General features: G+C 41.5%; 1 pseudogene across 1 annotated transcript; it reads left to right on the top strand.

Moving 5' to 3' along the window:
* The first annotated feature begins 8,657 nt into the window (after positions 1 to 8,657).
* LOC309974631 (ferritin light chain-like) lies at positions 8,658 to 9,186 on the top strand (annotated as a pseudogene). The gene has a single exon. The product of its transcript is annotated as a ferritin light chain-like (transcript).
* The last annotated feature ends 13,910 nt before the right edge of the window (positions 9,187 to 23,096 follow it).

Below are 23,096 nucleotides of genomic sequence, written 5' to 3'. Positions count from 1 at the left end.
CACCATTAGATGAAAGTTTAAAGGAAAATTTAGAATGGAGATATCAGACTGTCGCCATCTGAAACCCTTGATCAAATTAGCATCATTAAAATGGTACAATCAGACTTTCTGCACCTTCTAATGTGATGCAGTGTGAAGTGCATAGCACCAGCAATGAAATGCTCTTGGAAAAAATTTTGAACTCGACTCTCAGCAAAGACTTTAGAACTAGCTTCTAGTTTACTGTAAATAGAAAGAGTAGGTAAATCAGTTAAATGACACCACAATGAAACAAATAGACACATTCAGAATGTGGATTTTCTACTAAGACCTGATTTCTTCCATAGGAAAAATGGCGTAAAAGAGGAGGGATCAGGGAAAGGGCCTAGGAAAGAAGGGCTGTTCTAGACTACAAGAGACTTAAGAAACACAACTGAATGCAGTATGTGTGGAGTTTATTTAGATCTCGATGTGAACAGTGTCACATCACATTCTTGAGATAATTGGAGAAATCTGAATACTACACCGAGGGCTTATAGTGAATTTCTTTAGGTATGATGATAACCCTATGGTTAACTCAGAAAATGTCCATATTCCTATAAGACATATCCTGGACTATTCACAAGTGAAATGATACGAGATCTTGGATTTGAACAAACAAACAATTGGGTGGAGTTGGGGTGGGGGGCAGGTGATGAAGCAAGAGAGGCAAAGTCACATATATATATATATATATATATATATATACACATATAATTTTATATATATATACATATATATACACATACACACACACACACATACATACCATACATGCATACTGGTTATATGGAGTTTATTATACTCTTGAACTGTATTATGCTATACTATATTATTATTGTACTATTATTGAACCATTATTATTATTATACCATTATTATTATTATATTCTCACCACTTTTGTGTATATATGAATGTGTTTATAATACCAATATTTTTCAATAACATGGGAAGATCCAGAATCAGACTTAATACACATTTTGTTAAAAAATATTTGCAACCTTTGATTTTTTTCACTCATAGCAAAAATTCCCTGTTCCATCACCCACCACCAAGCCAAGACATCCCGTTATGTCACCACTCATGCTGCATGTGCTCCATCCTTGAACTAATCAGTCTGAATGGAATGGGGGTGCTCATCTGTCACCCACCAGACTGTGGCTTGGGAGCAGGAATGGTGTCTTATTCAACTTTGAATCCCAGCACTGTTACACAGCCAGTGCTCACAGTATGTTCACATAATAGGTGAATGGGAATGGGAATCAACCAGAGATGATTTAAAATTCTGATCCCTTGACATTAACTCTAAAACTTCTGAAGCAGAAAGTCTGTGTGGGGTCTGAGGAATCTTCATTTTTAGTAAATTTCCCAGTGATTCCTATGCACAGTGTTTGGAGCCCACACCCTGAGAAACACTTTTTTCTCTATTAAACAGTCATGTGGGACAGTTTCACAGGGGAGCTTGGGAATAAGCAGAGTCAATAAACAAATGGATGGCATGTATGCAGTTATACTCATCAGTTTCAGAGGCTCTGATTTCTGAGGTTAAATAATGGGAAGGGGTGATTAGCAAATGCAGAGGGAGCAGAGCAGCTTCTAATGCAGCATTTGATTTCAATTTTATTTTTATTTAAATGGAAACTTCTGCGGGAGTCAAAAGCAAAGCTTCTCAATTACAGAGAGAGCAGCCATGGATAAATATAAATCTTAGCTTTCCAGACAGCTTTGTGAAATGGATAAGGAGCACACGGCACTAACTAGTGTGATTATATAAGGCATGTGCTTGTAATAAGACTTAAACGAATATGGGCTTCCTCAGAGTCGAATTTATAAAATTTCTCATTCTCTCCCATCAGCCCCGTAGGCATCTGTTTGAATCTGCCAGCTCACTGGTTGGAGTAATATTGTTTCCACACAATTCCCATTCCATGCCAATATATTGTTAGTGGTGGGTAGTTTCCTCTTGAGCCTAGAATTGCCCACCCCTGGAGTTCAACTAGAGGACAGAGGGATGATCATTGAATGATTATGTGATCTAAAAGATCCTACATTGGGTCTTGGAGAGAAGGCCCAAGATTCCTGCCAATTCCCTTCCTCAGTTGCCCCCTTATTCCTCCCGGTCTCCAAGCTTGGCAAATGCTCTGCCTTTGCCTAAAATGCTCCTCCCCCACATCCCTGCCTCACCAGGTCCATCGAGCCCCAGCCCAAGGATTAGCTCTTCCAGGAAGATTCCTCTGACTCCATGCTGATGTCAAAGCTCTTCTCTGTTCTAAGTAATCCGAGTTTACCTCCATCACTATATAATTTTTTTAATATTTATTTTATTTAGTTTTATGTATTTATTTTGGCTGCTCCGGGTCTTAGTTGCTGTATGAGGGATCTTTAGTTGTGGCATGCAAGATCTAGTTCCCTGACCAGGTTTCGAACCCAGGCCCCCTGCATTGGGAGCGCAGAGTCTTAACCACTGGACCACCAGGGAAGTCCCCATTATAATATAATTGACGATTAAATTTTGTTAGCCCTGCCTCGACTGTGAGAACCATATCTCACTCAATGCCATATCCAGGTATCTTGCACAAACCTGGCAGACCGTAGATACTCAACAAAGGCAGTAAAACTGAATGAATGAATGAATGAATGCCTAACCAACACATCTAAGTTACTCAACCAATCCAGTTCAAGTATGCCCCTGAATTGAAATAGTAGAAACATTTTGAGGAATTTCTAAAATATTGGAGAATTAGAGAAATGCCACAGATAGGAAATAGATACTAGTGTTAGTTTTTCAAAAAGCAGCTAAAGGTGAATTTAAGACCATGAGCAGATTAACTTGTAACTGATTACTAGTAAAATGTAGGAGCATTTTAAAAGCAAAGAAGTGATGATTGGGATTTACATAGTTTTTCAAATCATAAATCCTCCCAAACTCTCTCTCCCATTCGAGCATTTGACAAATCTTGTATAATGTCCATGTGAAAAGAGAAAAACATCAGCAGGAAGACAATGTCATTGAGACAAATTTGTGGTTGGTAAAATTTATGTATTAATGAATGTATGAAGATTAGTCTGGAGGGAGAATACTGTCATCACTTCTTTGCCTTTGCCGTTTAACAACTGTATAAATTACTTGATAAAGATTCATAAGATAAGCCCATTAAATACATTCATCCATTCAATAAGCAACTGTTGAGCCCTTGCTTTGTGCTTTCCCTTGAGAAGCTCATTGCATAGTAAATAGCTAATTATACTATAATGTAACAGATGCTATCACAGATAATGAAGCAGAATCTCAGGAGGCTGACCTAGAAATCACAGTTGTTAATAAGAGCCCCAGGTAATACTTGTAATCAGACAAGATCTGGGTAACGATTGTAGATGACACAATCAAGTTTAAAGTATATCTATCCAACAATGAATAAATAAAATCAAGGGAAAAAATGAGAGCAAAACTTTAAAATACCTCCACTGGCAAGAATAATGGGTTGAAACCTAAAAGGAGAAATGTAATGATTAGTAATGTTAAAATATGCAAAAACTGGGCTTTACCTATTATAAAACAAAATAATGCATGTGATCTGGTTTGCTAGATCTGTTAAAGGCAGATAAATCCACATATCTCCAACTTACTATCTTTACTGCAGTAGTAGATAAAAGAGTATGACCATAGCAATACGATTTCTTGAGTCTCAGTGTCCTCATCTATCTAATGGGCATAATAATAGGACTGGCCAAGAAGGCTTGTGTAGAGTCTCCAGGTGTAGTTGTGCAGGAGAAAATTAAACAAGATTATCTGCTTATCAAATATTTATTGACTGACTACCATATTCCGATGTTAGGCTCTGGTTATGTCTAAAGCACTTTGCACCACGCTTAGCACACAGTATATGTACCAAAATAAAATGGTAGCTATTATTACTATTAAGCCCATTTGTAATGATCCTGGTTATCCATCCTGCATCTAGAAACAGAAACTGCACCTGCTTTTTTATGCTCCACAATAGGCGGGTCTGTGCTGAGCTACTGTAGTTAGCACATTGTAAACCTCTTCAGAGCTCTTTCCTTATCAAGTGCCATTGAGAGTTCCAGCCAGAGGCAGACTCTCAGTATGGTGTCTGCTGCTAGACTTCTTAGGACAATCAAGTGTTTTCAAAATCAAGTCATAATTAATCCCTGACTAGACCGGCTTTCATAGAAATTCCTCACCTCTGAACTTCTAAGCATTGTTAGTCTGTAACATGCAATGTAGCACTTAATTTTACCATCTCGGAGTAGAAAGAACACTTAAGATTAGCTTAAAAGGTGTTAGTTAAGAGACGGGGGCTTCTTGGAGTCAAACAGTCCTGTGTTCAAACCCCTAATTGTCTGACCTTGGGAATGTTATTTTGTTTCTTCATAAGTTCAACACAGTACTGTGAAGACTGAATGAGATTATTATGTACCTTGCAGTGTAATAGGGAAGAAGAGATCTGACCCCATATTGGATCTGTTTCTTTTACCTTTGTATTCTTTTGCTTTTGCTTGGAGTTAAGAATGTTGCCTATAGCCTGAAATATACAGGATAGCCCATTCTCAAGGCTCTGGCCTTTAAGGGTTTAATAATTTCCATTCACATAGAGATAAAAAGTTGCAGAACAGAGAATAACATTGGTCTTCTTGGAGGTTTACAGGAACATCATGACCTGATCTATGTGGACAACTGTAAGAACAAAGGATTCCAACACCAAGAAGTTTGCAACAGTCAATCACACTCCCTCTCCTTTTAGTATAAAAGAAGCCTGAATTCTGACTTGGGTAAGATGGTTCTCTAGGACATTAGTTCACCATCTTCTCAGACTCCTGGCTTTCCGAATAAAGTCGTTAGTCCTTGCCCTAACACCTCGGTCTCCCGATTTATTGGCCTGTCGTGCAGTGAGGAGAATGAGTTTGGACATGGTAACAGCAGGAACTCACTAAATGGTAGTGGTCAAGAGTAGTAACTGCTCACTGGTTCACAGCTTGTTGTTAGAAAGTCCTCAACGAATTGAACCAGAAATTTCCTTTCTCTAGCTTTGTTCTTTCCAGTGGTCTAAAGTCTGCTCTCTGAAGGTACACAGAGTCACATATCTTTACTTCCTCTCTCTAGGAAAGTGCTTCAGATAGTTGCAGACACCAGCAATGTCTCCCTAGGGTGACCCACCATCCTGGTTTGCCCAGGACTAAGGGGTTTCCTGGGACATAGGACTTTCAGTGCTAAAATTGGGAAAATTCCAGGTAAACCAAGATGGTTGGTCACCCTATCTCCCTCTCTGTTCTCCTCCAGGCTGAATAACCCCATGATCTTCAATCATTGCTCTTGTGACCCATGTGTAGTCCCCTCATCATCCTCTCTCCCTCCTCATAGCCATTAGTTTTTTGTCAATGCCCCTCTTAGTGTATAGCACAGAAACATTTATGCTGCGGTATAGAGGTGGAAGATTTTCTCCTGTGATACATGACATTGATCCTTCTTTTCTTTTCCCCATCTCAGGTGCAAAGATCATTCTCCTAAGTTCATGGGTCACTGTGTACAAGGCCCCCTTGTTTCTTTATTCCTCATTGTCTGCACTCCTGACTTTTAGTTCTCCCTCCTGATCAGGCACTCAGTCTAATGTGAGAAAGATTAGATGAGGGTTTATGTCAGTGTCAATCATGTAGTTGTTTTTTATGCATGTATATTTCAGTTTGCATAAATGGTATTATGCTATAAACTACATTTTCTATTTTTTTTAACTAAAGGCTATTATTAAGATCTGTCCACATCATCATTTCCTTGACTATAATTCCTGCATAGTATTTCCTTGACTATAATTGCTGCATAGTATTCCTGAGTGTACATCCAGCTCATTTTCTAAATCCATCCCCTCAATGACGGTAAACAGGTGCCCTCCTTCTCCCAGCTGCTACATATAATATTGTGATGAGCATCCTCATTCACGTCCCATTTATGAGAAATTCTCTTGGATCAGTTTTAGTTGCCAGAATCTCCTTGAGCTAGCTTAGCAAAAAACAAAACAAAACACACACACACACACACACACACACACATATATATATATATATATAATGGAGAGAATTCTGTTTTTGAGAATTCTTATTTTTAAATGGTTGGAAGAAAGCAGGATTTAGGCCAAGCTTCCAGGAATGACACCTGGAACTACACCCACCAGGGTGTAGTTCAGCAGAACTGACCCACAAGGGAGCAATGGGCCAGAGGACCTAGAAACCAACACCACCTCTTTGAAAGCAGGGAGGCCCATTTCCCAGCTTCTTGATACTCACCATGTTAGGACCAGATATCGGGCCCTCTACCACATCTTCTGAAAAATAAATTTCAGCTACCTAAAAGTCTTTGTGACCACACGTACCAACAAAAATAACAGACACATCAGAAACAAGACCTCTGCCTCATGATAATCACTTCCACCTTCCAAATATCACATACATACATTGCTTGGAGGAAGCTAGGTCATTAATGGAACCTGAACAATAAGGGCATCTGGAAAATATAGATTTTACCTTTCCATCGCCTAGGGTGCAGGAAATCACGTTCTAAGTGAGGTAGAAGGAAGTTGGCTGAACCAATATATCTATAGAATTTGCCACAAACAAAGAGTGGGACTGACAGATCACAGGTATATACAAGCTTAATGTGCTCAAGTAGTGCCAGATTGTTCTACAGAGTGACTACATAAGTCTACACTCCCACCAGCAGTGCATGAGGGATCCCAATGCCCTCTTCCCTGACAACACTTGGCATTACGCAGCTAAAAAATGTTTGCCAACCTAGTTATGATGCCAAAGTAAAAAGCACATATTTAGTGTTCCAGTACCCCATTGGAGTCGATTGAACTTGATTTCTAACAATTTTTTCTGGTGTTTCTGACATGAGCTGCTACCTTACTAATTTTCCTCAAGCCAGTAGTTCCATTTTATATGTAATCTTAAATTCTGGACCTGACATTTATCTTTTTAAAATTTCTTGTAAATAGTATTAGCATAGTGCCCTGGTCTATCAAGATTATTTTAAAATCTTTCTAACTGTTATCTATTTTTTAAGTGCCCCGTTCAACTCTGAGAGAGTAGAGGGAAAGGGTGTTCATTTTCTATTTTACACATGAGAAGCTCAGAGAAGCTAAGTAACTTGATCAAAGCCACCCAGTGATACATGGAAGAGACATGCTTTGAACCAGGCATGTTTGCAACCAAAGCCGTTCACACGCAGGGTCATATGCTTTGCAAAATCATACAGGGGAATCTGAGGACTAACCCAGACTCCCTTTGGTTTAACCATTTAAAACATTATTTTACGATAGGCCCTTTTATGGCCTTTGTAAATAAAGTCTAATGAAAAGAACCAAAAGTGACTTAATGGAAAATTTTCAAGATCTTAAAAGATATTATTGCAAAAAATGAGTTTCTCATTAAAAATGGTTCAAGATGGGAAAAGTGTGTTTTTCTGTGACCTCCACACTTTTGCACCTGCTGTTCACTGGAAATCTCCTTTCTCCATCTGGACAATTCTTGCTCATCCTCCAACACCCAATTCAAGGTGATCTCTTCTGTTTTGTCTGCTCTGATCTCTTCAGAGAGAGAGATTCAAATCTAGGCACTTTGATTCCAGAACCCACGCTCTTGACCTTTATATGCAAAAACTAATGTGGAGAGAAACATAAAAAAAAAACATATAATATGATGTGATTCATCTTACAAAAGACATAACACAAAGGCACAAAGGTCACAGAGAGGAAGAAGCAGCTGATTTACCTGAGAGAATCATGGGAGCGTTTCAAACGATGTGATTGTTGAACTGACCCTTGAAGAAGAAGCAGGATTTGCCAGGTAGACAAGGTAGATAGAGAATTTCAGACAGAGAGAACAGTAACAGCAAAGGCAGGGAGGAATGAAAGAGCATCTTTCTCCTAAAAGCATAATGATACACTCTTCCCCCAAATATCAGTCAAAGGGTGTTTTATAAATAACTCTGGATCTTAGAGATCATCTTTATAGTAAATTTTTACTTTACATTTTTAAAATGTATTTTAAAACTAGCTTGTTATCACTAATCAGTCAATGGTACAGCTAGGATTGCTAGTGTTTCCCCAAATTCTCTGATGACAAGACTTGTCTGGGGTTCTTGTTAAATACACAGCCTCCTGGGTCCCTGGAACTCCTCATTCAATGGGTCTGGGATGAAGTCAGAAACTTGTAATGTCTAACAAGTATCCCCAGGAAATTCCCATCAACAGAGAAGTTTGATGAACACTAGGCTAGCCTGGGCCCTGATGTCTAGCACTCCTCTGATGACACTTTGCAGAGGAGGAAAACTCCAGTGCAGCAGTCAGCCTCCTGGTCAGTTAACAATTAAATCATATGAACCACTGCGCTGGATAACTCGAAGATATATTTCATTAAAGAAGGTGACCATGAGCAGTGTGCTCGATGTCTCTTGCTTCAACAGTGTTTGGGCAGAACTGACCCAGGGACACCCCTTCCTCTAGCCTCTGACCACCTGCCAACCATTTTTCCAGCCACAACTTTCAGAACCAACCAGTCAGCTATCCTCGGCCTCTGGGACCAGCCAACACCATTTTTTGAGCTTAGCTCCTTATTGCTGATCAACCATGAGCTCCCGGATTTTTCAGTATTATTCTACCCAGGTGGAGACCGCCATCCACCGCCTGGTGAACCTGCATCTGCAGGCCTCCTACACCTACCTCTCTCTCTGGGCTTCTATTTCCACCACGATGATGTGGCTCTGGAGGGCGTGGGTGACTTTTTCCATGAATTGGCTGAGGAGAAGCACAAGGGCACCGAACATCTCTTGAAGATACAAAACGAGTGCTGCGGCCATGCCCTCTTCCATGACCTGCAGAAGCCATCTCAAGATGAGTGGGGTAAAGCCCAGGATGCTGTGGAAGCCACCCTGTTCATGGAGAAGAACCTGAACCAGGCGCTTTTCACTCTGCATGCCCTGGGTTCTGCCCACACAGACCCCCAGCTCTCAGACTTCCTGGAGAGCCGCTTCCTGGATGAGCAGGTGAAACTCATCAAGAAGATGGTGACCACCTGACCAACCTCTGCAGGCTGGCTGGTCCCCAGGTGGGGCTGGGCAAGTACTTCCTCGAAAGGCCCACCCTCAAGCATGACTAGGAGCCTCTGGAGCCCAGCGGCCTTTGAGAAGCCCCTCTGGTGTCAGTGCTTCTGCCTGAAGCCTCTCTCTGCAGTCACTGAACAGCTTTTTAACTGTCCTGGAGCCCTCTCCCAAGCCTTGGACCAAATGGAAACAATAAGGTTTTTCGCAGCAAAAAATACTAACAATAATAGTAATGTGAATTTGGAAGCCTTGTACCACATCGCTCTTTATAAACTCAGTGTCTGACACTTTTCCTGCACTGTCTCATCCAATCCCCTCAACACTCCTGCCAGGTAGATATTCTTTTACATTATACAGATTTGGAAACTGAAACTCAAGAGGTTTGGGAAATTGTCGGTCATGAAGCTTATAGTAAGTAGCCAAATTGAAATTTAAAGCCAAATTCATCTGCATCCAGAGACCATGTTCTTCCCATTATCCCAGATTCTGCAAGGGTCTAGGGCAGATTCTATCTTCACAAAGTCAATCTATACAAATGTCTAGCCACAGTTGAAGTCTGCATGCCTTTCCTCAGGACCCCTCCATTTTAGGTTGACCTTTCACTGACCTTTCCTCCCCCACCCCACCTGCTTCACCCCAAGAAGCCATCCTGTTTTCTCCTTGCCACTCCATTGCAATTTTACACCCAGATTATTTGTGTCTATAACAAGCAAGGCCACACCAATGTCTGGCTTTAAAAGAAGCATGAGTCTTCATTCCCGAGGTAATGAGACCTTTTTTTCCAAGTTCCTTCCTTCAAAGTTCATGAACTTAATAAAAAATAAGACCAGCTCTATTACAGCCCAGACCTCTGCTGCAGGAAGCCAGGGCTGACTGAGTAAAGGCAGTGCCTGAATGAAAAAGAAAATGTATTCATAGATCAGCACTGTCTTTGCCTTCCACCGACCAAATCCATAGACACACTGGGAGGCACCACAGTCCACATCTGAGCTTCCTGGTTACACACTACAGTTGACATTCACGTCACAAGGGCAAAGTGGACCTTGATATAGAGACGTTTACAGTCTTTGTTTATAGTCTTTTCTCCCCCTTAGAAGTAGAGCTTTGGAGAAGCCTGACACTTGACTCTTCAAAGTTGTTAGAGACGTGCATCCATCCAATCCCCACACAGAATAGTGTGAAAAACCCAGGGGATGCATGGAAGGAGTTACTCCAGGCTGTTTCTCATTGGCCTCTTGTTCCTCAGTGCCAGTGGCCATTGCCACATGCTTTTGCAGCTGCCCAGTAATGGTCCCACGGTGGCCCTTGCCATCCCTTCATCCCTCCATCCCTCCAAATGGCTCCTCTTCTGAGAATCTTAAAGGTCACTAGTATTCCCCCCCACCCCCCGCCTAGTATTCCCCCAGTAGTATTCCCAACTCCTAGCAGCTCACTTGTATACCTACTGCTCTAAGGCCTCCCTGGACCCTCCAGGAACTTGGTTCACCTGCCCATCAGTCCCCTGTTAGCATTCACACATCTGTTCAGAAGACATGTTCTGAGTGCCAGTCATCCTCCCAGCATGAGGGATTCACCTTGAATAAGACCCATCCTTGCTTTCCCACCAGCCTCACCTCCTTCCCTGCCCAAACTCTCCTCTCACCATCCTATGGATGCTTCATTCTGCGCCACTCAATCCCTCATCTTCTCTGCTTTGGCTGCCAAGATGCTGGAGAAATTTGCCTAACGAGGCTGAATTGCACCAGAAAAGAATTAGCCAACTCTGCCTTGGCTTCAGTTTCTACATCGCAAGGCTGCAATGAGAAATAGAGGAGGGAAAGAATTTAAAACCCTAGTGTACCATGTAACACAAGTAGGTGTTCAATAGATACTCCATCCAATTGCTGTGTGCTCTGAGCCACAGCCCCTCATCAGGACAATGGAGATAGCAAAACAGCAAAGTCTTTAGGCCGTAGAAAGGATTCAAAAACAAACATGTCAACAGCCATTATTCCCTTGTGCCTTCCCCTAAATGAACATGGTCTGCCTGGGCTTTGGATCCCACACCATTGCCTGAGTTCTAGGTGTTTCTGATCAGCAGCTTCACCCTATTGCTATTGCATCAGAGGAGCTCCGCTGATGACAGGTTTAAGACCTGCTAGGCTCCTAGAGCCTGTGCCACTGCCTCCTAATTCTCAGCTAAGACCATCAAAAAGATTGCAGAAAGATACAGGAAACAAATCTCAGGAGGCCCTGCAACCCGGGAGGTTTGGTGCAAGGAAATATAACATCTCAGTGCCTGGAGCTCAGCGCTCCCAGGCCCTCGGCCCCCATCCCAGATGTGGTGGGCAGCGATGTTGAGGAGTAGGTTGTATTTCCTGTGAATTAAGCCATCGGGTGGGAGAACAATGTCAACATTGATGGGGAAAGGTCACTGAAATTCCAAGGACACTTGAGGCCTTTCACTGGGTTGAGACAGAGATGCCTAATGTTAATCCTACGTAATATGAGACAACCCACTTTCTAATGACAACCCACTTTTTAATGGGCCTACTGGAAGCTCAATTGACCATTCACTGTGATTCAGTGCATCCTCAAGGAAGTGGTTTGGAAGGGAGGGAAATCTCTCTTTTTTTTTTAATCTGTGGTCCAAAACTCTCCCAGAATATATTAGCATGGGCTATTCTGATTCTTGGTGGAAAAAATATTTGCTCCATTCAAGACTTACTTAGTTGGAAGGCGAGGGGTTCCAACCTCCACAAATAGTGAAATCAATATTCTTTCATTTATTAAACACACATTAATGGGGCACAGAATGTAATTAACACACAGGCTATTTCTGCTGCCCTCCTTAGGGTGGTTTTTGGCCCATGACCTTGGATCTAAGGCCCATGTCTTTGCCCTTGTACTTTAGAGTTCATTCCTTTATCTGACAAATACTTAATGTGTGCTTCCCTTCTTCCAGGTACCATAGTGAGGGATAAAATGGCCAACAAGACAGAGCCATTCTCTCCCCTACACAGTTTATTGACTAACTGGAAAGTCAAACCATGACTTTATTCATTACAATTAAGTGGCACAAGTGTAATGCCAGGGGAAGTGCAGGGTCCTCTGAGAACATAGAGCAGGCCCTCTGTAAGAGGAGAAAGGAAGGGGAATTTAAGAGGATCTTTGGAGAAGCTGACATTTCAGCTGGGCCTGGACAGAAGGCTAAGAGTTAGCCCAGGGAAGGGGGAGCAGGAAATAAGGGGAACAAAGGAAGGCCACTGTCCCTGGGCTGGAGGGAGTAGGGAGTGGAAGGGGTGAGGCGTGGCTGATGCAGAGCAAGCAGTTGCAGGGGAGGGCTGCCTGTCCCACTCACTCCAGCTTTCCAGCTGCATGACGTCTCCAGACCTGTTTCAGCTCCAAGCTTTGCAAACTGCTTAGCTTGGGGATGGGAAGTTCCAACCTCCAAATACAGTGAAATCAATATTCTTTCATTTATTAAACACACATCAATGGGGCACCGAAGGTAATGAACACACAGGCTATTTCTGCTGCCGTCATTAGGGTGGTTTCTAGCCTGTAACCTTGGCTCTGACGCCTATCTTCAGTGACAGCCCAGCCCCCAGAGTCCCAGGAGAGCTCCAGCTTCCCAGGGGCCACTTGTCAGGGAGGGGAATCCAGACCACCTCCACTCATGTCTCCAGGGTCAGATTCCCATAATTAGAAGAAATTGTCAGAGTGGGGAGGCGCAGGTGGTCCACCGAGTGGGACCCATGGTGCAGTGTTTCTGACATGGGGAGCTGTTTCCTCGCTCCTTTTCTTTGTCTTCGCTGGCAAGGAAATGATCTTCAGGAGAGTCGGGCACTGGAAGTGAACTCTTTGTCTCCCTAAATGAGTTCTCATCTCCTGGCTTGGATTAAACTCTGTCCCAGAAATGAGAGTTTCTGCAGATAAAACTTTAAGGAAACATGAAGAACAAAAGCAGAGTTGAAGGATAGGCGTGTGACCAACATTTTTATTTTCAACAATGAGAAAAAAGTAGACACAGGAAATGTCAGTGGTGGCCGAGACACTGAGACCAAGCCAGGATGAAGACAGGTGATCAAGGAGGAGGCCCCAGGACATCAGAGAAGGAAGCAGTGGTGACCAGGAGAGCAAGCTCACTCAGCTGGCTGCCTTTTTGTGGACAGATATGAGTTGGCAGTTTAGCACAAGTCCATAGTTTCTCTGGGATTCAACAAAACACGTGCCAAACACTTCCTTGGCAATCCCTTAAGATACATTCAACAAACGTACGCTAAATGTGGTGTGTCTGCAGAGTCAAGGCCAGGGCGTATGAGAACATGGAACAGAGTCACCTACCCCAGCCTGTGGCAGGTCTGAAAGGCACCCTGACAGAGGGCCACCTGAGCAGATAAAGCACACATCTGACACACGGTAGGGTACAGGGTAGAAGCAGCAGGTAGTACAGCATGGTACAAACACTACAGCCAGACTGCCTGGGGTCAAAGAGGACTCTGCCATTTACTAGCTGTGCAATCCTGGGCAACTTCCCCTAACCTCGCTGTGCCTCAATTTCCTCATCTGTAAAATGAGAATAATAATAGTACTTCGCTCATAAATTTGATGTGAAAATTTTGAAAGCGTCAATATATGCAAAGTGCTGAGAATGGCACCTGGTAAGTGCTACATAAATGTTAGCTATGATTAAGGAGATGTGTGGTTAAGTTTTTTTTTTTAATTAATAGTCTTTATTTTAAAGCAGGTTTAGGTTTATAGAAAAGCTGAGCAGAAAGTACACAGAATTCCCATATACCCCTCCCTTCCACACACAACTTCCCCTACTGTTGGCATCTTGCATTAGTATGGTACATTTGTTACAATTGATGAGCTGATACTGACACGTTATTATTAACTAAAATCCACAGTTTACACTAGGGTTCACTCTGTGTTGTACATTCTATGGGTTTTGACAAATGTATAATGTCAGGTATCAGCCATTACAGAATCACACAGAATAGTTTCACTGCCCCAAAAAATCTGTGTTCTGTCTCTTCCCTTCCCCCAACCCCAACTCCCTATCCCCTGGCAACCACTGATTTTTTTTTTATTATCTCCATAATTTTACCTCTTCTAGAATGTCATATTATTGGAACCATACAGTACATAGCCTTTTCAAATGGGCTTCTTTCACTTAGCAATATGCATTTAAATTTTCTCCATGTCTTTTCCCTGATTAAGTTTTTATAAATGGTGGGTATATTCATACCAAGTTGAATGACAATACTCAAAGTAAGCTGAATAAAGAGTCTTTACCTTGTCATTCTATAGAAAGTTCTGCTAATATTTGCCTTTGGAACTATGCTATATCATACTCCAGTGAAGTCCGACCACTAAGGGTTTTTGTTCCTAGTTAAGTAACTCCTTTAAAATACAAACATTCCTGGGAGGTCACATTTTAAATATTTCAGGTCTAGAACCATAGCATTGTTCAGCTTGAAGGAGCTTCAGTATCAAATGTCCCCAAACCCGTATTTTTTTTTTAAATCTTTATTGGAGTATAATTGCTTTACAATGGTGTGTTAGTTTCTGCTTTATAACAAAGTGAATCAGCTATACATATACATATATCCCCATATCTCCTCCCTCTTGCGTCTCCTCCCACCCTCCCTATCCCACCCATCTACGTGGTCACAAACACCCAGCTGATCTCCCTGTGCTGTGGGGCTGCTTCCCACTAGCTATCTATTTTACATTTGGTAGTGTTTATATGTCCATGCCACTCTCTCACTTTGTCCCAGCTTACCTTCCCCCTCCCCGTGTCCTCAAGTCCATTCTCTACATCTGTGTCTTTATTCCTGTCCTGCCCCTAGGCTCTTCATAACTATTTATTTTTCTTAGATTCCATACGTATGTGTTAGCATACGGTATTTGTTTTTCTTTCTGACTTACTTCACTCTGTATGACAGATTATAGTTCTATCCACCTCACTACAAATAACTCAATTTTGTTTCTTTTTATGGCTGAGTAATATTCTATTGTATATACGTGCCACATCTTCTTTATCCATTCATCTGTCGATAGACACTTAGGTTGCTTCCATGTCCTGGCTATTGTAACTAGAGCTACAATGAACATTGTGGTACATGACTCTTTTTGAATTATGGTTTTCTCAGGGTATAGGCCCAGTAGTGGGATTGCTGGGTCATATGGTAGTTCTATTTGTAGTTTTTTAAGGAACCTCCGTACTGTTCTCCATAGTGGCTGTATCAATTTACATTCCCACCAACAGTGCAAGAGGGTTCCCTTTTCTCCACACCCTCTCCAGCACTTATTTTTCGTGGATTTTTGGATGATGGCCATTCTCACTGCTGACACGTGATACCTCATTGTAGTTTTGATTTGCATTTCTCTAATGATTAGTGATGTTGAGCATTCTTTCATGTGTTTGTTGGCTATCTGTATATTTTCTTTGGAGAAATGTCTGTTTAGGTCTTCTGCCCATTTTTGGATTGGGTTGTTTGTTTTTCTTTGATATTGAGCTGCATGTAAATTTTGGAGATTAATCCTTTGTCAGTTGCTTCATTTGCAAATACTTTCTCCCATTCTGAGGGTTATCTTTTCATCTTGTTTATCGTTTCCTTTACTGTGCAAAAGCTTTTAAGTTTCATTAGGTCTCATTTGTTTATTTTTGTTTTTATTTCCATTACTCTAGGAGGTGGGTCAAAAATGACCTTGCTGTGATTTATGTCATAGAATGTTCTGCCTATGTTTTCCTCTAAGAGTTTTATAGTGTCTGGCCTTACATTTAGGTCTTTAATCCATTTTGAGTTTATTTTTGTGTATAGTGTTATAGAGTGTTCTAATTTCATTCTTTTGCATGTAGCTGTCCAGTTTTCCAAGCACCACTTATAGAAGAGGCTGTCTTTTCTCCATTGTATATTCTTGCCTCCTTTATCAAAAATAAGGTGACCATATGTGTGTGGGTTTATCTCTGGGCTTTGTAGCCTGTTCCATTGATCTATATTTCTGTTTTTGTGCCAGTACCATATTGTCTTGATTACTGTAGCTTTGTAGTATAGTCTGAAGTCAGGGAGCCTGATTCCTGCAGCTCCGGTTTTCTTTCTCAAGATTGCTTTGGCTATTCAGGGTCTTTTGTGTTTCCATACAAATCATGAAATTGTTTGTTCTAGTTCTGTGAAAAGTGCCATTGGTAGTTTGATAGGGATTGCATTGAATCTGTGGATTGTTTTGGGTAGTAGAGTGATTTTCACAATGTCGATTCTTCCAATCCAAGAACATGGTATATCTCTCCATCTGCCAAACCCGTATTTTAGAGATGGGAATCAGACAGAGAGGTGACTTAGTGAAGAGTATGCAGTCAAAGACAAGCAACACGTCATTCATCTAGGAAGTCACCTGTCACTTGAATGCAGGTTTGGAGAGGGAGGGCCAGTAACCACACAGCCTGAACGGAGAAATTAAAATAAAAGTTTCAACAAAAAGATCTTTTGGGGATGAGGGGAAGATGGCGGAAGAGTAAGACTTGGAGATCACCTTCCTCCCCACAGATACACCAGAAATACATCTACATGTGGAACAACTCCTACAGAACACCTACTGAATGCTGGCAGAAGACCTCAGACCTCCCCAAAGGCAAGAAACTCCCCCACGTACCTGGGTAGGGGAAAAGAAAAAAGAATAAACAGAGACAAAAGGATAGGGACGGGACTTGCACCAGTGGGAGGGAGCTGTGAAGGAGGAAAGGGTTCCACACACTAGCAAGCCCCTTCGCGGGCAGAGACTGCGGGTGGCGGAGGGGGAAAGCTTCAGAGCCGCGGAGGAGAGCACAGCAACAGGGGTGCGGAAGGCAAAGCGGAGAGATTCCCACACAGAGGATCAGGGCCGACTGGCACTCACCAGCCCGTGAGGCTTGTCTGCTCACCCGCCGTGGTGGGCGGGACTGGGAGCTGAGGCTCGGGCATCGGAGCTTAGATCCCAGGGAGAGGACTGGGTTGGCGGCGTGAACACAGTCTGCAGGAAGTTAGTGCACCACGGCTAGCCGGGAGGGAGTCCGGGGAAAAGACTGGACCTGCCGAAGAGGCAAGAGACTTTTTCTTCCCTCTTTGTTTCCTGGTGCGCAAGGAGAGGGGATTAAGAGCGCTGCTTGAAGGAGCTCCAGAGACGGGCGCGAGCTGCGGCTAAAAGCGCGGACCCCAGAGACAGGCATAAGACGCTAAGGCTGCTGCTGCTGCCACCAAGAAGGCTCTGTGCGAGCACAGGTCACTATCCAAACCCCTCTTCCAGGGAGCCTGTGCAGCCCGCCACTCCCAGGATCCCGGGATCCAGGGACAACTTCCCCGGGAGAACTCACGGCACGCCTCAGGCTGGTGCAACGTCACGCTGGCCTCTGCCACTGCAGGCTCGCCCCACACTCCGTACCCCTCCCTCCCCCCGGCCTGAGTGAGCCAGAGTCCCTGAATCACTGGCTCCTTTAACCCTGTCCTGTCTGAGTGAAGAACAAATGCCCTCTGGCGACCTACACTGAGGCAGGGCCAAGTCCAAAGCTGAGCCCCGGGAGCTGTGAGAACAAAGAAGAGAAAGGGAAATCTCAGCAACCTCAGAAGCAGCGGATTAAAGCTCCACAATCAACTTGATGTATCCTGCATCTGTGGAATACATGAATAGAAAACGAATCATCCCAAATTGAGGAGCCGTGTGGATGAGAGGCTCTTGGTGCTGCAGCCAGGAGTCAGTGCTGTGCCTCTGAGGTGGCAGAGCCAACTTCAGGACACTGGTCCACAAGAGACCTCCCAGCTCCACATTATATCAAATGGCAAAAATCTCCCAGAGAGCTCCATCTCAACACCAGCACCCAGCTTCACACAACAACCAGCAAGCTACAGTGCTGGACACCCTATGCCAAACAACCAGCAAGACAGGAACACAACCCCACTCATTAGCAGAGAGGCTGCCTAAAATCATAATAAGTCCACAGACACCCCAAAACACACCACCAGACTTGGACCTGCCCACCAGAAAGACAAGATCCAGCCTCATCCACCAGAACATAGGCACTAGTCCCCTCCACCAGGAAGCCTACACAACCCACTGAACCAACTTTAGCCACTGGGGACAGACACCAAAAAAAATGGGAAATACGAACCTGCAACCTGCAAAAAGGAGACCCCAAACACAGTAAGATAAGCAAAATGAGAAGACAGAAAAACACACAGCAGATGAAGGAGCAAGATAAAAACCCACCAGACCTAACAAATGAAGAGGAAATAGGCAGTCTACCTGAAAAAGAATTCAGAATAATGACAGTAAAGATGATCCAAAATCTTGGAAATAGAATAGACAAAATGCAAGAAACATTTAACAAGGACCGAGAAGAACTAAAGATGAAACAAGCAACAATGAACAACACAATAAATGAAATTAAAAATACTCTAGATGGGATCAATAGCAGAATAACTGAGGCAGAAGAACAGATAAGTGACCTGGAAGATAAAATAGGGGAAATAACTACTGCAGAGCAGAATAAAGAAAAAAGAATGAAAAGAACTGAGGACAGTCTCAGAGACCTCTGGGACCACATTAAATGCACCAACATTCAAATTATAGGGGTTCCAGAAAAAGAAGAGAAAAAGAAAGGGACTGAGAAAATATTTGAAGAGATTATAGATGAAAACTTCCCTAATATGGGAAAGGAAATAGTTAATCAAGTCCAGGAAGCACAGAGAGTCCCATACAGGATAAATCCAAGGAGAAATATGCCAAGACACATATTAATCAAACTATCAAAAATTAAATACAAAGAAAACATATGAAAAGCAGCAAGGGAAAAACAACAAATAACACACAAGGGAATCCCCATAAGGTTAACAGCTGATCTTTCAGCAGAAACTCTGCAAGCCAGATGGGACTGGCAGGACATATTTAAAGTGATGAAGGAAAAAAACCTGCAACCAAGATTACTCTATCCAGCATAGGTTCTCATTCACGTTTGACAGAGAAATTAAAACCTTTACAGACAAGCAAAAGCTGAGAGAGTTCAGCACCACCAAACCAGCTTTACAACAAATGCTAAAGGAACTTCTCTAGACAGGAAACACAAGAGAAGGAAAAGACCTACAATAATGAACCCAAAACAATTTAGAAAATGGGAATAGGAACATACATATCGATAATTACCTTAAATGTAAATGGACTAAATGCTCCCACCAAAAGACACAGATTGGCTGAATGGATACAAAAACAAGACCCATATATATACTGTCTACAAGAGATCCACTTCAGACCTAGAGACACATACAGACTGAAAGTGAGGGTATGGAAAAAGATATTCCATGCAAATGGAAACCAAAAGAAAGCTGGAGTAACAATTCTCATATCAGACAAAATAGACTTTAAAATAAAGACTATTAGAAGAGACAAAGAAGGACACTACATAATGATCAAGGGATCGATCCAAGAAGAAGATACAACAATTGTAAATATTTATGCACCCAACATAGGAGCACCTCAATACATAAGACAAACACTAACAGCCATAAAAGGGGAAATCGACAGTAACACATTCATAGTAGGGGACTTTAACACCACTTTCACCAATGGACAGATCATCCAAAATGAAAATAAATAAGGAAACACAAGCTTTAAATGATACATTAAACAAGATGGACTTAATTGATATTTATAGGACATTCCACCCAAAAACAACAGAATACACATTTTTCTCAAGTGCTCATGGAACATTCTCCAGGATAGATCCTATCTTGGGTCACAAATCAAGCCTTGGTAAATTTAAGAAAATTGAAATTGTATCAAGTATCTTTTCCGACCACAGTGCCATGAGATTAGATATCAATTACAGGAAAAGATCTGTAAAAAATACAAACACACGGAGGCTAAACAATACACTACTTAATAACGAAGTGATCACTGAAGAAATCAAAGAGGAAATAAAAAAATACCTAGAAACAAATGACAATGGAGACACGATGACCCAAAACCTATGGGATACAGCAAAAGCAGTTCTAAGAGGGAAGTTTATAGCAATACAATCCTACCTTAAGAAAGAGGAAACATCTCGAATAAACAACCTAACCTTGCACCTAAAGCAATTAGAGAAAGAAGAACAAAAAAAACCCCAAAGTTAGCAGAAGGAGAGAAATCAGAAAAATCCGATCAGAAATAAATGAAAAAGAAATTAAGGAAACAATAGCAAAGATCAATAAAACTAAAAGCTGGTTCTTTGAGAAGATAAACAAAATTGATAAACCATTAACCACACTCATCAAGAAAAAGAGGGAGAAGGTTCAAATCAATAGAATTAGAAATGAAAAAGGAGAAGTAACAACTGACAATGTAGATATACAAAAGATCATGAGAGATTACTACAAGCAACTCTCTGCCAATAAAATGGACAACCTGGAAGAAATGGACAAATTCTTAGAAATGCACAACCTGCCAAGACCGAGCTAGGAAGAAATAGAAAATATGAACAGACCAATCACAAGCACTGAAATTCAAACTGTGATTAAAAATCTTCCAACAAACAAAAGCCCAGGACCAGATGGCTTCACAGGCGAATTCTATCAAACATTTAGAGAAGAGATAACACTTATCCTTCTCAAACTCTTTCAAAATATAGCAGAGGGAGGAAAACTCCCAAACTCATTCTACGAGGCCACTATCACCTTGATACCAAAACCAGACAAGGATGTCACAAAGAAAGAAAACTACAGGCCAATATCACTGATGAACATAAATGCAAAAATCCTCAACAAAATACTAGCAAACAAAATCCAACAGCACATTAAAAGGATCATACACCATGATCAAGTGGGGTTTATTCCAGGAATGCAAGGATACTTCAATATATGCAAATCACTCAACGTGATAAACCATATTAACAAATTGAAGGAGAAAAACCATATGACCATCTCAATAGCTGCAGAGAAAGCTTTTGACAAAATTCAACACCCATTTATGATAAAAACCCTGCAGAAAGTAGGCATAGAGGTAACTTTCTTCAACATAATAAAGGCCATATTTGACAAACCCACAGCCAACATCGTCCTCAATGGTGAAAAACTGAAAACATTTCCACTAAGATCAGGAACAAGACAAGGTTGCCCACTCTCACCACTCTTATTCAACATAGTTTTGGAAGTTTTAACCACAGCAATGAGAGAAGGAAAGGAAATAAAAGGAATCCAAATCGGAAAAGAAGAAGTAAAGCTGTCACTGTTTGCAGATGACATGCTACTATACATAGAGAATCCTAAAGATGCTACCAGAAAACTACTAGAGCTAATCAATGAATTTGGTAAAGTAGCAGGATACAAAATTAACGCACAGAAATCTCTGGCGTTCCTATACACTAATGATAAAAAATCTGAAAGTGAAATCAAGAAAACACTCCCATTTACCACTGCAACAAAAAGAATAAAATATCTAGGAATAAACCTACCTAAGGAGACAAGAGACCTCTATGCAGAAAACTATAAGACACTGATGAAAGTAATTAAAGAGGTTCCAAACGGATGGAGAGATATACCATGTTCTTGGATTGGAAGAATCGACATTGTGAAAATCACTCTACTGCCCAAAGCATTTTACAGATTCAATGCAATCCCTATAAAACTACCACTGGCATTTTTCACAGGACTGGAACAAAATATTTCACAATTTGTATGGAAACAGAAAAGACCCCGAATAGCAAAAGCAATCTTGAGAACAAAACACGGAGCTGGAGGAATCAGGCTCCCTGACTTCAGACTATACTACAAAGCTACAGTAATCAAGACAGTACTGACACAAAAACAGAAAGATAGATCAATGGAACAGGATAGAAAGCCCAGAGAAAAACCTACGCACATACGGTCACCTTATCTTTGATAAAAGAGGCAGAAATGTACAGTGGAGAAAGGACAGCCTCTTCAATAAGTGGTGCTGGGAAAACTGGACAGGTACATGTAAAAGTATGAGATTAGATCACTCCCTAACATCATACACAAAAATAAGCTCAAAATGGATTAAAGACCTAAATGTAAGGCCAGAAACTATCAAACTCTTAGAGGAAAACATAGGCAGAACACTCTATGATATAAATCACAGCAAGATCCTTTTTGACCCACCTCCTAGAGAAATGGAAGTAAAAACAAAAATAAACAAATGGGACCTAATGAAACTTCAAAGCTTTTGCACAGCAAAGGGAACCATAAAGAAAACCAAAAGACAACCCTCAGAATGGGAGAAAATATTTGCAAATGAAGCAACTGACAAAGGATTAATCTCCAAAATTTATAAGCAGCTCATGCAGCTCAATAACAAAAAAACAAACAACCCAATCCAAAAATGGGCAGAAGACCTAAATAGATGTTTCTCCAAAGAAGATATACAGACTGCTAACAAACACATGAAAGAATGCTCAACATCATTAATCATTAGAGAAATGCAAATCAAAACTACAATGAGGTATCATCTCACAGCAGTCAGAATGGCCATCATCAAAAAATCTACAAACAGTAAATGCTGGAGTGGTTGTGGAGAAAAGGGAACACTCTTGCACTGCTGGTGGGAATGTGAATTGGTACAGCCACTATGGAGAACAGTATGGAGGTTCCTTTAAAAACTACAAATAGAACTACCATATGACCCAGCAATCCCACTACTGGGCATATACCCTGAGAAAACCAAAATTCAAAAAGAGTCATGTACCAAAATGTTCATTGCAGCTCTAGTTACAATAGCCCGGAGATGGAAACAACCTAAGTGTCCATCATTGGATGAATGGATAAAGAAGATGTGGCACATATATACAATGGAATATTACTCAGCCATAAAAAGAAACGAAATTGAGTTACTTATAGTGAGGTGGATGGACCTAGAGTCTGTCATATGGAGTAAAGTAAGTCAGAAAGAGAAAGACAAATACTGTATGCTAACACATATATATGGAATTTAAGAAAAAATTAATGTCATGAAGAAC

Source organism: Leucopleurus acutus, assembly GCF_964270905.1.
Source record: "Leucopleurus acutus genome assembly, chromosome: 2".
In the NCBI taxonomy this organism is placed as follows: Eukaryota; Metazoa; Chordata; class Mammalia; order Artiodactyla; family Delphinidae; genus Leucopleurus; species Leucopleurus acutus.
This window is presented reverse-complemented; position numbering and strand designations above follow the sequence as displayed.